A 16,394-nucleotide genomic window follows, 5' to 3' on the forward strand; every position below is an offset into this window, starting at 1 on the left:
GACCACTATCGACCACTTTTAAATTCTTTTGTCTTTATGTTAATTAAACCTACTGCCCTCATTTTGCAACAAAATTCTTTTGAAATTTGCTCGTCGTAGCGAAGCTAGAAAGGCTGAATTACGATTTTGATACATTTTTAAAGAAATATCTGATTAGTATTTAGGGGTGGCCATGCTATTTCCCGGCAACACCCACTTCCACAAAGGCCGTCTTTACTCCCCATCTCCACCCCGACAGTCTGTACGGGTGGGCGGGCAGGCGGGCGGACGTACGCTGACGTCACAACCAAAATTTCTCGAATCGGTAGATTACCCAAGATTTCTCACCATGGTTGTCCACTGGCGCGCTTCGTGTGCCTGAGCTCCTTTATAGAGTCCGATGTGCATTCAGAAACTTTCAGCTGCGTCTGGTAATTCTCGCATACCGAAAGGAAAGAAATGTTGGGACTAACTAATTTCAAATCACTGAGGCAGAAAATCCCCACTAACATTATTTAAGACTAATACCCTGTTCACACCAAAAAAACATGTTTAATTAAACAAAGTTTAACGAAACCTTAAACATGGTTAACTGATCAACTCGTTCACACCGAACAATAACGCAGCCTCATGTTCATGCTCAGCCTCGCGTTCGTGTAACTGTAATTGACGTAAAATTGTTCAACAATGTAAACAAAATGGCGGATGCGCGAAATATTGCGCTTTTGTTTTGGAAAACACGGAGAGAAGAAAGCCGAAAAATCGCGGAAAGTCGCGCAAAGCTTGCCAGGAGACAACTCTACCGATACCTCCGCCGCAGATGTCTTGTTTCATCTGTATTTTTATTGTTGTTGGCGCGGCAACTATTTCAATGCGCCCCAAGTTTACGTCGAGTTTGGAGTAAAAGCAGGTCTCAGTCCTTTTGGGAGGAGACCTGCCAAGGTTCGAGCGATAATGATTGGGTAGAGAACTTCAGGATGTCGAAGGATTCGTTTGAATATCTGTGCGCTGAACTATCACCCCATATCGCGAAACAGAACACGAACTTTCGTAAAGCCATTGAAGTTCGCCATCGCGTTGCAATTACCCCGGGGGGGGGACTCCCATATGGAACAGACAGGGATGCTCGTCGGAAATTTTAAATTTAACCCCTAAAGGAGACCATCTGGGCGTGGCTCAAGCTTTTTGTGACCCGTAAAGGAGACCAATCTGGGCGTGGCTTAAGCACATTTTGACCTTGGCGGCCTAAAATATTGGCGCTTTGCCCGGAACACCCTAAGCGAGACCAAAATCAAGAATTTACACCCCTAAGCGAGACGACGATCATCCCCGTCTGTTTCATATGGGAGTCCCCCCCCCGGGGCAATTACTCGCTACAGAACAATTGGAAACTTGCTTGGCGTAGGAAAATCCACCATGTGTACCATCGTGAAACAGGTATGTGAGGTACTTGCAGGTATTCTTCTTCCTCGGTATATTTTCTTTCCGCAAAATCAGCAAGAAGTACAAGATCACATCGATGGTTTTAGAGAACGTACGGGGTTTCCCCAAGTAGACTACTGGCCACTCTTGACGGTTGCCATGTGCCTATCATTGCACCTCTCCAAAGTCCGGAAGATTATGTGAATCGAAAAGGATTCCACGCAGTAACACTCCAGGGATTGGTTGACAGCCACTATCGTTTTGTTGACATTTTTGTTGGATGGCCAGCGAAAGTTCACGACGTGCGCGTATTTACAAATTCACCGCTGTTTTGCCACTGCTGTGCGAGGACTTTCCTACCGCTTCATTTATCTCGAGTCATATCAGGTGTGAGAGTTCCGCCCTTGATAGTTGGAGACCCTGCATATGCGCTCAGTGACTGGCTAATGAAGCCGTATACTGATAATGGAAACTTAACGCGAGAACAAGCGAATTTCAACAAGATCCTCAGCATGACAAGAGTGGTGGTTGAGAATGCCTATGGAAGGCTAAAGGTTAGGTTCAGAAGCATTGCAAAGAGGCTGGACCTTAATGTTGAGACTGTTCGTCTTGTCATTGCTGCTTGTTGCGTGTTGCATAACTTCTGTGAAGTCATGGTGAGGACTTAAATGAGGAGTGGCTGCAAGGTCAGCTGCAAGGTGTACAGCTCCATCTTGGTGTTTTCCCAGTCGACCGAAACCAAGGACAAAACAGGAATGCTGTAGCCATCAGAGAAGCCATCAAGACATCATTATTGTAATTACCGAGCGAATAGCCTCCACGCAGACATTCTTTTGGCTCATGAGGCAATCTCTCCTGACCTCCCCAATAAGGGATTGTGAGCCAAAAGAATGTCTGCCAAAGACAAAAAAACGAAACAAAACAACAACTTTATTGACTAACACAAACTACTGTGCAGACCAGTTTCAAATTTTGCTTATAAAATTGTTGTAGCTGGAAATTCTATGGTCATGCAAGTTTAATTAAAGAACGATTTTAGCTATTACATGTACTATGCGAATCCAAAAACCATGAACACTTCAATAATTTTTGACATTAACATTTTAACTTTGAATTTACCAATCACATGCGAGACAAAACCACAAAAATATGCAAACTACACAGTTAATTACCATTAAAGCTGGCAGTTTTCATCTATGCATTGTCTGCATTGAGATCTGATGTATGGCTTTTTCCTTGTAACACATTAACATTCCAGAAATAATTCGAGTGGTCATGGTTTTTGAATTCACATAGTAAAGACGAACTGCGAATTTATTGAACGGCTTCAAAAACCTCTGATATAGATCTTTTCATTCTTGCAGTGCTATTTAGATTTTGGGTTATCTCGGCCAAGAGAATTGGAATATATGAAAAGGGGCAGGGATGCTTCTCGTCTTGCCTAGGGGTGTAAATTTCTGAATTTTGATCTTGCTGAGGATGTCCCAGGCAAAACGTCAATAGTGTTAGCTATAATGGTCTCGTTTAGGGCTGAACACGAAGAAATATACAATTAAAAGTTCAATCTTTAGTTTTCTTGGCATCTTTTAGCGTCAAGGAAAGCTTGAGCCACACACAGATTTATGTCATTTAGGGATTCTTTTCAAAATTTCAGAAGGGCATATCTGCCCCTTTCATATAGGACTCCCCCTCAGGTACTCACCTTCTGTAATAGTCTGGATATTTGGTGGGCCTTGTAAATGCTTCTTGTGGCTATAAAACATCTTGCAAGGTCATTATCCTGTACAGAGCATTAATTTTTGCTCTGCACTGCAGTCCATTTGTGTGGGGGAAATCAAATGACAGCAGTCATTGCTTCGTTTTCCTCAACAACTTAACAAAAGTATTATCAGTTTTATGTACAATTATTCAATTGATCAGCTCACAGATAACACACATGACTCAAATAATTATTTCAATGTATTGCAATATTAATTTTTACTTATTTTAAAATCATACATTGAACTTATAAACAGTTTAAGCTGCTGTAGCTGTTTTGTTGCATTTGCTTTATAATAATTAAGTATTCTTAAATGAATTAACAATATACAGGAAAAGAGTACTCTATTCTGATTTTCAAATTACAGTGTGGCATGAAAAAATCTACTATTTACTGCATTGAGATGAAATCAAAGACTTAAGACAGGTATAAAAAGTAAACACTACATTCCTGCATTGTTATGGAAAAATACTATACATGAAATACCAGATAGAAATTGTACCAAGGCCTGCAAATTTTTGTTTTCTGCAGTAAATTTTGAAAAAAAATTCAAACTGGCTGAATTTGTTCATGTGAAAAAGCAAGACATTGAAAATCACAAAAAAGAACTCAATTGCCACAATGTTAAAATGTTATATCATAGCTGGGAAAACATTATCTGTTCCTTTTTCCCAGCAAGACCACAGGCGCCCCAAGCTGAAAATACGTGGTGTATGCGACAGTTTGTGTATATAGAGAATTGTATGGGAAAATCACCGATCGTAAAAAAATTGTGTAAATAACTATCTCATTTGAAATAAAGTTTTCCTACCTCAAATGTGTGACCAACTTGTCTCTTTTGGCGAGTTTCGAGCCATTCTGACGCCGTTTAGTGAAGTCATCGGGAAGGCCGTTGCTGAAATAATGGGAAGGCCGGTGACTCCATCCATCGCTGGCCAGACCTCACTCCACAAATCGTTTTCTCCTCAACAGGAAAAGTCCCGAATCGCAATAAAAACAACAGTTCCATAAAGCCCAATAAATTTCACTCCAAATACGTGTGTTTCGGGGGCCGAAAGACTCGTGAAGAACGAAAACTTTGCCTTAAAATTCACCTCTTCGGCTTTCCTGAGAGGCTTGTGACCGGGTAGTCAACAACGGAAACTCGCAAGATGGTTTCAGCCTCAACTCTGATTGGTCCATTTGAATTTGACCGCGCGCTGGCAACCCGACCGTTGTTGACTGCCCAGTCACAAGTCAACAATGGTCGTGTTGCCAGCGCGCGGTCAAATTCAAATTTTTGGTTATGATTTTCCCTCAACTCACCATCCACACACACAGTATTTTCCCCATACTTACCCACTTTACTAGAGATTATTATTTCAGTTAGTGGAGAGAAACCCTTCTTGTAGGGGGATTCTTACTGCAGCACCATAATCATGCCACAAAGGTTGCTAGTCTACTGCTGTTTTTGTTTTTTTTCCTTAAACAACTATCCCAATAGGTATCTACAGCAGGGATACCACCTTTTGTCCTAGTCAACTCTTTGCTTGGTAGTGGTGTTCACACTTTGCATTACAATACACACAGGTACAATTTGGTTTTATTTTCTTAACCACTAACCTAATACTAACTTAGAAACAGCATTATTATTATTATTATTATTATTATTATTATTATTATTATTATTATTTTGATACCGCAGGTTCTGAACTTGTTATTTCAAAAGGTATTTCTTACATTATAAACTGTTTACTTATTTGTTTGGATATGGATATTTCAATTATTTTCATTTTCTGTTAATTGACACCTCACGGGATTTTTCCTGGAAACACCCAAAAGAACGAATGATTTATACACCTGATAGGATTTTTCCCTGGAAACACCCAAAAGAAAGAATGATTTATACACCTGATGGGATTTTTCCCTAGATCTATTCAAAAGAACGAATGATTTATACACCTGATGGAATTTTCCCTGGATCCATCCAAAAGAACGAATGATTTATACACCTGATGGGATTTTTCCCTGGATCCATCCAAAAGAAGGAATGATTTATACACCTGATGGGATTTTTCCCGAGTTCTATCCAAAAGAACGAATGATTTATACACCTGATGGGATTTTTTCCTGGATCCATCCAAAAGAACGAATGATTTATACACCTGATGGGATTTTTCCCGAGATCTATCCAAAAGAACGAATGATTTATACACCTGATGGGATTTTTTCCTGGAACCATTCAGAAGAACGAATGATTATACCTCTGCTGTACACCCTGTATCAATAGCAACGCAATCCTACTTGGGCTTCCATGTTTTTCTGGGCCAATCTGCCCCTTCTTTGGCTTCCTAATCCCCATTTCGTAGTAGTATTCTAGCGCATTGGGCATTTTCCCTGTCGTGCTGGTTCCCAGATCGACTCCTCCGCATTTTTCGTGCCCAGGCCCTGTGTGCAGTTTGGGTCATATTTGAATTCTTTTGTCGTAAGCACAGCTGACGTTTGCTGGAGTCTTTGCAAATGTTTGGAGAGAAGGGAAATTTGTGCCAGCTTTTTCTTCCATGTAAGTAACCAGGTATCCAGTTTTATTTATTTTAAACTATAATTTTGCTTCAGTAATCATATTATACACCGGGTAAGTGTGTTCTTGGTTAGTGTTATCAGTCCCAGTTTTGCTTAATTGGCTTTGAAGGTTTGGTCGCGTTAGTCTGTCCATGGTTTTGGTGTTGTTTTCTCCTGGTTTTCCGCTTGTTCTTTTCTTTTTCCTTTCTTGACTCGACACAAGGGGGTCGGGTAGAGGTCCAGCGCTGGACTAGAAACCCCCTTGCTCGGTTGCGCTCTACCCCTGAAGATTCGCAGCCATTTACGAGCCTAATGGTGTCGCAGTCAGCTTTTCTTTCCCTTTGAGTTGTTTAGATTTGCTCATTTAATACACCTGTGTTTCATTTTGCATGGGATTTCTTTAGGTTTTGGAACTGCCTTTCCTGTTTTTTAAGAACGAAGGGTTTTTGTAGGGATTGTTTCGTATTTATTATTAAGAACGAATAATTTTCATGTTCAAATGTTTGTTTATCCCTCTTACTCGATTTAGTTTCTTATACATGTACTATCTGGCTGTTTCTGAAATTAAAGTTTTTATTTTCACACAGAGTTTGTTCTGTTTTGCTAACTCCACTGTGAGGTTGAGAGTTTGCTTTGTGAATTTCTCTTCCTCATTTCACAGACTAATTTTTGGTTATGATTTTCCCTCAACTCACCATCCACACACACAGTATTTTCCCCATACTTACCCACTTTACTAGAGATTATTATTTCAGTTAGTGGAGAGAAACCCCTTCTTGTAGGGGGATTCTTGCTGCAGCACCATAATCATGCCACAAAGGTTGCTAGTCTACTGCTGTTTTTGTTTTTTTTCCTTAAACAACTATCCCAATAGGTATCTACAGCAGGGATACCACCTTTTGTCCTAGTCAACTCTTTGCTTGGTAGTGGTGTTCACACTTTGCATTACAATACACACAGGTACAATTTGGTTTTATTTTCTTAACCACTAACCTAATACTAACTTAGAAACAGCATTATTATTATTATTATTATTATTATATTATTATTATTATTATTTTGATACCGCAGGTTCTGAACTTGTTATTTCAAAAGGTATTTCTTACATTATAAACTGTTTACTTATTTGTTTGGATATGGATATTTCAATTATTTTCATTTTCTGTTAATTGACACCTCACGGGATTTTTCCTGGAAACACCCAAAAGAACGAATGATTTATACACCTGATAGGATTTTTCCCTGGAAACACCCAAAAGAAAGAATGATTTATACACCTGATGGGATTTTTCCCTAGATCTATTCAAAAGAACGAATGATTTATACACCTGATGGAATTTTCCCTGGATCCATCCAAAAGAACGAATGATTTATACACCTGATGGGATTTTTCCCGAGTTCTATCCAAAAGAACGAATGATTTATACACCTGATGGGATTTTTTCCTGGATCCATCCAAAAGAACGAATGATTTATACACCTGATGGGATTTTTCCCGAGATCTATCCAAAAGAACGAATGATGTATACACCTGATGGGATTTTTTCCTGGAACCATTCAGAAGAACGAATGATTATACCTCTGCTGTACACCCTGTATCAATAGCAACGCAATCCTACTTGGGCTTCCATGTTTTTCTGGGCCAATCTGCCCCTTCTTTGGCTTCCTAATCCCCATTTCGTAGTAGTATTCTAGCGCATTGGGCATTTTCCCTGTCGTGCTGGTTCCCAGATCGACTCCTCCGCATTTTTCGTGCCCAGGCCCTGTGTGCAGTTTGGGTCATATTTGAATTCTTTTGTCGTAAGCACAGCTGACGTTTGCTGGAGTGTTTGCAAATGTTTGGAGAGAAGGGAAATTTGTGCCAGCTTTTTCTTCCATGTAAGTAACCAGGTATCCAGTTTTATTTATTTTAAACTATAATTTTGCTTCAGTAATCATATTATACACCGGGTAAGTGTGTTCTTGGTTAGTGTTATCAGTCCCAGTTTTGCTTAATTGGCTTTGAAGGTTTGGTCGCGTTAGTCTGTCCATGGTTTTGGTGTTGTTTTCTCCTGGTTTTCCGCTTGTTCTTTTCTTTTTCCTTTCTTGACTCGACACAAGGGGGTCGGGTAGAGGTCCAGCGCTGGACTAGAAACCCCCTTGCTCGGTTGCGCTCTACCCCTGAAGATTCGCAGCCATTTACGAGCCTAATGGTGTCGCAGTCAGCTTTTCTTTCCCTTTGAGTTGTTTAGATTTGCTCATTTAATACACCTGTGTTTCATTTTGCATGGGATTTCTTTAGGTTTTGGAACTGCCTTTCCTGTTTTTTAAGAACGAAGGGTTTTTGTAGGGATTGTTTCGTATTTATTATTAAGAACGAATAATTTTCATGTTCAAATGTTTGTTTATCCCTCTTACTCGATTTAGTTTCTTATACATGTACTATCTGGCTGTTTCTGAAATTAAAGTTTTTATTTTCACACAGAGTTTGTTCTGTTTTGCTAACTCCACTGTGAGGTTGAGAGTTTGCTTTGTGAATTTCTCTTCCTCATTTCACAGACTAATTTTTGGTTATGATTTTCCCTCAACTCACCATCCACACACACAGTATTTTCCCCATACTTACCCACTTTACTAGAGATTATTATTTCAGTTAGTGGAGAGAAACCCCTTCTTGTAGGGGGATTCTTGCTGCAGCACCATAATCATGCCACAAAGGTTGCTAGTCTACTGCTGTTTTTGTTTTTTTTCCTTAAACAACTATCCCAATAGGTATCTACAGCAGGGATACCACCTTTTGTCCTAGTCAACTCTTTGCTTGGTAGTGGTGTTCACACTTTGCATTACAATACACACAGGTACAATTTGGTTTTATTTTCTTAACCACTAACCTAATACTAACTTAGAAACAGCATTATTATTATTATTATTATTATTATTATTATTATTATATTATTTTGATACCGCAGGTTCTGAACTTGTTATTTCAAAAGGTATTTCTTACATTATAAACTGTTTACTTATTTGTTTGGATATGGATATTTCAATTATTTTCATTTTCTGTTAATTGACACCTCACGGGATTTTTCCTGGAAACACCCAAAAGAACGAATGATTTATACACCTGATAGGATTTTTCCCTGGAAACACCCAAAAGAAAGAATGATTTATACACCTGATGGGATTTTTCCCTAGATCTATTCAAAAGAACGAATGATTTATACACCTAATGGAATTTTCTCTGGATCCATCCAAAAGAACGAATGATTTATACACCTGATGGGATTTTTCCCTGGATCCATCCAAAAGAAGGAATGATTTATACACCTGATGGGATTTTTCCCGAGTTCTATCCAAAAGAACGAATGATTTATACACCTGATGGGATTTTTTCCTGGATCCATCCAAAAGAACGAATGATTTATACACCTGATGGGATTTTTCCCGAGATCTATCCAAAAGAACGAATGATTTATACACCTGATGGGATTTTTTCCTGGAACCATTCAGAAGAACGAATGATTATACCTCTGCTGTACACCCTGTATCAATAGCAACGCAATCCTACTTGGGCTTCCATGTTTTTCTGGGCCAATCTGCCCCTTCTTTGGCTTCCTAATCCCCATTTCGTAGTAGTATTCTAGCGCATTGGGCATTTTCCCTGTCGTGCTGGTTCCCAGATCGACTCCTCCGCATTTTTCGTGCCCAGGCCCTGTGTGCAGTTTGGGTCATATTTGAATTCTTTTGTCGTAAGCACAGCTGACGTTTGCTGGAGTCTTTGCAAATGTTTGGAGAGAAGGGAAATTTGTGCCAGCTTTTTCTTCCATGTAAGTAACCAGGTATCCAGTTTTATATATTTTAAACTATAATTTTGCTTCAGTAATCATATTATACACCGGGTAAGTGTGTTCTTGGTTAGTGTTATCAGTCCCAGTTTTGCTTAATTGGCTTTGAAGGTTTGGTCGCGTTAGTCTGTCCATGGTTTTGGTGTTGTTTTCTCCTGGTTTTCCGCTTGTTCTTTTCTTTTTCCTTTCTTGACTCGACACAAGGGGGTCGGGTAGAGGTCCAGCGCTGGACTAGAAACCCCCTTGCTCGGTTGCGCTCTACCCCTGAAGATTCGCAGCCATTTACGAGCCTAATGGTGTCGCAGTCAGCTTTTCTTTCCCTTTGAGTTGTTTAGATTTGCTCATTTAATACACCTGTGTTTCATTTTGCATGGGATTTCTTTAGGTTTTGGAACTGCCTTTCCTGTTTTTTAAGAACGAAGGGTTTTTGTAGGGATTGTTTCGTATTTATTATTAAGAACGAATAATTTTCATGTTCAAATGTTTGTTTATCCCTCTTACTCGATTTAGTTTCTTATACATGTACTATCTGGCTGTTTCTGAAATTAAAGTTTTTATTTTCACACAGAGTTTGTTCTGTTTTGCTAACTCCACTGTGAGGTTGAGAGTTTGCTTTGTGAATTTCTCTTCCTCATTTCACAGACTAATTTTTGGTTATGATTTTCCCTCAACTCACCATCCACACACACAGTATTTTCCCCATACTTACCCACTTTACTAGAGATTATTATTTCAGTTAGTGGAGAGAAACCCCTTCTTGTAGGGGGATTCTTGCTGCAGCACCATAATCATGCCACAAAGGTTGCTAGTCTACTGCTGTTTTTGTTTTTTTTCCTTAAACAACTATCCCAATAGGTATCTACAGCAGGGATACCACCTTTTGTCCTAGTCAACTCTTTGCTTGGTAGTGGTGTTCACACTTTGCATTACAATACACACAGGTACAATTTGGTTTTATTTTCTTAACCACTAACCTAATACTAACTTAGAAACAGCATTATTATTATTATTATATTATTATTATTATTATTATTTTGATACCGCAGGTTCTGAACTTGTTATTTCAAAAGGTATTTCTTACATTATAAACTGTTTACTTATTTGTTTGGATATGGATATTTCAATTATTTTCATTTTCTGTTAATTGACACCTCACGGGATTTTTCCTGGAAACACCCAAAAGAAAGAATGATTTATACACCTGATGGGATTTTTCCCTAGATCTATTCAAAAGAACGAATGATTTATACACCTGATGGAATTTTCCCTGGATCCATCCAAAAGAACGAATGATTTATACACCTGATGGGATTTTTCCCTGGATCCATCCAAAAGAAGGAATGATTTATACACCTGATGGGATTTTTCCCGAGTTCTATCCAAAAGAACGAATGATTTATACACCTGATGGGATTTTTTCCTGGATCCATCCAAAAGAACGAATGATTTATACACCTGATGGGATTTTTCCCGAGATCTATCCAAAAGAACGAATGATTTATACACCTGATGGGATTTTTTCCTGGAACCATTCAGAAGAACGAATGATTATACCTCTGCTGTACACCCTGTATCAATAGCAACGCAATCCTACTTGGGCTTCCATGTTTTTCTGGGCCAATCTGCCCCTTCTTTGGCTTCCTAATCCCCATTTCGTAGTAGTATTCTAGCGCATTGGGCATTTTCCCTGTCGTGCTGGTTCCCAGATCGACTCCTCCGCATTTTTCGTGCCCAGGCCCTGTGTGCAGTTTGGGTCATATTTGAATTCTTTTGTCGTAAGCACAGCTGACGTTTGCTGGAGTCTTTGCAAATGTTTGGAGAGAAGGGAAATTTGTGCCAGCTTTTTCTTCCATGTAAGTAACCAGGTATCCAGTTTTATTTATTTTAAACTATAATTTTGCTTCAGTAATCATATTATACACCGGGTAAGTGTGTTCTTGGTTAGTGTTATCAGTCCCAGTTTTGCTTAATTGGCTTTGCAGGTTTGGTCGCGTTAGTCTGTCCATGGTTTTGGTGTTGTTTTCTCCTGGTTTTCCGCTTGTTCTTTTCTTTTTCCTTTCTTGACTCGACACAAGGGGGTCGGGTAGAGGTCCAGCGCTGGACTAGAAACCCCCTTGCTCGGTTGCGCTCTACCCCTGAAGATTCGCAGCCATTTACGAGCCTAATGGTGTCGCAGTCAGCTTTTCTTTCCCTTTACGTTGTTTAGATTTGCTCATTTAATACACCTGTGTTTCATTTTGCATGGGATTTCTTTAGGTTTTGGAACTGCCTTTCCTGTTTTTTAAGAACGAAGGGTTTTTGTAGGGATTGTTTCGTATTTATTATTAAGAACGAATAATTTTCATGTTCAAATGTTTGTTTATCCCTCTTACTCGATTTAGTTTCTTATACATGTACTATCTGGCTGTTTCTGAAATTAAAGTTTTTATTTTCACACAGAGTTTGTTCTGTTTTGCTAACTCCACTGTGAGGTTGAGAGTTTGCTTTGTGAATTTCTCTTCCTCATTTCACAGACTAATTTTTGGTTATGATTTTCCCTCAACTCACCATCCACACACACAGTATTTTCCCCATACTTACCCACTTTACTAGAGGTTATTATTTCAGTTAGTGGAGAGAAACCCTTCTTGTAGGGGGATTCTTGCTGCAGCACCATAATCATGCCACAAAGGTTGCTAGTCTACTGCTGTTTTTGTTTTTTTTCCTTAAACAACTATCCCAATAGGTATCTACAGCAGGGATACCACCTTTTGTCCTAGTCAACTCTTTGCTTGGTAGTGGTGTTCACACTTTGCATTACAATACACACAGGTACAATTTGGTTTTATTTTCTTAACCACTAACCTAATACTAACTTAGAAACAGCATTATTATTATTATTATTATTATTATTATTATTATTATTTTGATACCGCAGGTTCTGAACTTGTTATTTCAAAAGGTATTTCTTACATTATAAACTGTTTACTTATTTGTTTGGATATGGATATTTCAATTATTTTCATTTTCTGTTAATTGACACCTCACGGGATTTTTCCTGGAAAACACCCAAAAGAAAGAATGATTTATACACCTGATGGGATTTTTCCCTAGATCTATTCAAAAGAACGAATGATTTATACACCTGATGGAATTTTCCCTGGATCCATCCAAAAGAACGAATGATTTATACACCTGATGGGATTTTTCCCTGGATCCATCCAAAAGAAGGAATGATTTATACACCTGATGGGATTTTTCCCGAGTTCTATCCAAAAGAACGAATGATTTATACACCTGATGGGATTTTTTCCTGGATCCATCCAAAAGAACGAATGATTTATACACCTGATGGGATTTTTCCCGAGATCTATCCAAAAGAACGAATGATTTATACACCTGATGGGATTTTTTCCTGGAACCATTCAGAAGAACGAATGATTATACCTCTGCTGTACACCCTGTATCAATAGCAACGCAATCCTACTTGGGCTTCCATGTTTTTTGGGCCAATCTGCCCCTTCTTTGGCTTCCTAATCCCCATTTCGTAGTAGTATTCTAGCGCATTGGGCATTTTCCCTGTCGTGCTGGTTCCCAGATCGACTCCTCCGCATTTTTCGTGCCCAGGCCCTGTGTGCAGTTTGGGTCATATTTGAATTCTTTTGTCGTAAGCACAGCTGACGTTTGCTGGAGTGTTTGCAAATGTTTGGAGAGAAGGGAAATTTGTGCCAGCTTTTTTTCCATGTAAGTAACCAGGTATCCAGTTTTATTTATTTTAAACTATAATTTTGCTTCAGTAATCATATTATACACCGGGTAAGTGTGTTCTTGGTTAGTGTTATCAGTCCCAGTTTTGCTTAATTGGCTTTGCAGGTTTGGTCGCGTTAGTCTGTCCATGGTTTTGGTGTTGTTTTCTCCTGGTTTTCCGCTTGTTCTTTTCTTTTTCCTTTCTTGACTCGACACAAGGGGGTCGGGTAGAGGTCCAGCGCTGGACTAGAAACCCCCTTGCTCGGTTGCGCTCTACCCCTGAAGATTCGCAGCCATTTACGAGCCTAATGGTGTCGCAGTCAGCTTTTCTTTCCCTTTGAGTTGTTTAGATTTGCTCATTTAATACACCTGTGTTTCATTTTGCATGGGATTTCTTTAGGTTTTGGAACTGCCTTTCCTGTTTTTTAAGAACGAAGGGTTTTTGTAGGGATTGTTTCGTATTTATTATTAAGAACGAATAATTTTCATGTTCAAATGTTTGTTTATCCCTCTTACTCGATTTAGTTTCTTATACATGTACTATCTGGCTGTTTCTGAAATTAAAGTTTTTATTTTCACACAGAGTTTGTTCTGTTTTGCTAACTCCACTGTGAGGTTGAGAGTTTGCTTTGTGAATTTCTCTTCCTCATTTCACAGACTAATTTTTGGTTATGATTTTCCCTCAACTCACCATCCACACACACAGTATTTTCCCCATACTTACCCACTTTACTAGAGATTATTATTTCAGTTAGTGGAGAGAAACCCCTTCTTGTAGGGGGATTCTTGCTGCAGCACCATAATCATGCCACAAAGGTTGCTAGTCTACTGCTGTTTGTTTTTTTTCCTTAAACAACTATCCCAATAGGTATCTACAGCAGGGATACCACCTTTTGTCCTAGTCAACTCTTGCTTGGTAGTGGTGTTCACACTTTGCATTACAATACACACAGGTACAATTTGGTTTTATTTTCTTAACCACTAACCTAATACTAACTTAGAAACAGCATTATTATTATTATTATTATTATTATTATTATTATTATTTTGATACCGCAGGTTCTGAACTTGTTATTTCAAAAGGTATTTCTTACATTATAAACTGTTTACTTATTTGTTTGGATATGGATATTTCAATTATTTTCATTTTCTGTTAATTGACACCTCACGGGATTTTTCCTGGAAACACCCAAAAGAACGAATGATTTATACACCTGATAGGATTTTTCCCTGGAAACACCCAAAAGAAAGAATGATTTATACACCTGATGGGATTTTTCCCTAGATCTATTCAAAAGAACGAATGATTTATACACCTGATGGAATTTTCCCTGGATCCATCCAAAAGAACGAATGATTTATACACCTGATGGGATTTTTCCCTGGATCCATCCAAAAGAAGGAATGATTTATACACCTGATGGGATTTTTCCCGAGTTCTATCCAAAAGAACGAATGATTTATACACCTGATGGGATTTTTTCCTGGATCCATCCAAAAGAACGAATGATTTATACACCTGATGGGATTTTTCCCGAGATCTATCCAAAAGAACGAATGATTTATACACCTGATGGGATTTTTTCCTGGAACCATTCAGAAGAACGAATGATTATACCTCTGCTGTACACCCTGTATCAATAGCAACGCAATCCTACTTGGGCTTCCATGTTTTTCTGGGCCAATCTGCCCCTTCTTTGGCTTCCTAATCCCATTTCGTAGTAGATTCTAGCGCATTGGGCATTTTCCCTGTCCGTGCTGGTTCCCAGATCGACTCCTCCGCATTTTTCGTGCCCAGGCCCTGTGTGCAGTTTGGGTCATATTTGAATTCTTTTGTCGTAAGCACAGCTGACGTTTGCTGGAGTGTTTGCAAATGTTTGGAGAGAAGGGAAATTTGTGCCAGCTTTTTCTTCCATGTAAGTAACCAGGTATCCAGTTTTATTTATTTTAAACTATAATTTTGCTTCAGTAATCATATTATACACCGGGTAAGTGTGTTCTTGGTTAGTGTATCAGTCCCAGTTTTGCTTAATTGGCTTTGCAGGTTTGGTCGCGTTAGTCTGTCCATGGTTTGGTGTTGTTTTCTCCTGGTTTTCCGCTTGTTCTTTCTTTTTCCTTTCTTGACTCGACACAAGGGGGTCGGGTAGAGGGTCCAGCGCTGGACTAGAAAACCCCCTTGCTCGGTTGCGCTCTACCCCTGAAGATTCGCAGCCATTTACGAGCCTAATGGTGTCGCAGTCAGCTTTTCTTTCCCTTTGAGTTGTTTAGATTTGCTCATTTAATACACCTGTGTTTCATTTTGCATGGGATTTCTTTAGGTTTTGGAACTGCCTTTCCTGTTTTTTAAGAACGAAGGGTTTTTGTAGGGATTGTTTCGTATTTATTATTAAGAACGAATAATTTTCCATGTTCAAATGTTTGTTTATCCCTCTTACTCGATTTAGTTTCTTATACATGTACTATCTGGCTGTTTCTGAAATTAAAGTTTTTATTTCACACAGAGTTTGTTCTGTTTTGCTAACTCCACTGTGAGGTTGAGAGTTTGCTTTGTGAATTTCTCTTCCTCATTTCACAGACCTAATTTTTGGTTATGATTTTCCCTCAACTCACCATCCACACACACAGTATTTTCCCCATACTTACCCACTTTACTAGAGATTATCATTTCAGTTAGTGGAGAGAAACCCTTCTTGTAGGGGGATTCTTGCTGCAGCACCATAATCATGCCACAAAGGTTGCTAGCTTACTGCTGTTTTTGTTTTTTTTCCTTAAACAACTATCCCAATAGGTATCTACAGCAGGGATACCACCTTTTGTCCTAGTCAACTCTTTGCTTGGTAGTGGTGTTCACACTTTGAATTACAATACACACAGGTACAATTGGTTTTATTTTCTTAACCACTAACCTAATACTAACTTAGAAACAGCATTATTATTATTATTATTTTATTAGTATTATATTCTTATTATTATTTTGATACCGCAGGTCTGAACTTGTTATTTCAAAAGGTATTTCTTACATATAAACTGTTTACTTATTTGTTTGGATATGGATATTTCAATTATTTCATTTTCTGTTAATTGACACCTCACGGGATTTTTCCTGGAAACACCCAAAAGAACGAAGGATTATAACACCTGAT

At 38.8% G+C, this 16,394-nt stretch overlaps 1 pseudogene; it reads left to right on the forward strand.

Annotated features, from left to right (window-relative positions):
* Positions 1–1,395: 1,395 nt before the first annotated feature.
* On the forward strand, positions 1,396–3,793 carry LOC138020502 (putative nuclease HARBI1; annotated as a pseudogene).
* Positions 3,794–16,394: the final 12,601 nt, after the last annotated feature.

This window comes from Montipora capricornis, chromosome 10 (assembly GCF_036669925.1).
Source record: "Montipora capricornis isolate CH-2021 chromosome 10, ASM3666992v2, whole genome shotgun sequence".
Taxonomy (NCBI): domain Eukaryota; kingdom Metazoa; phylum Cnidaria; class Anthozoa; order Scleractinia; family Acroporidae; genus Montipora; species Montipora capricornis.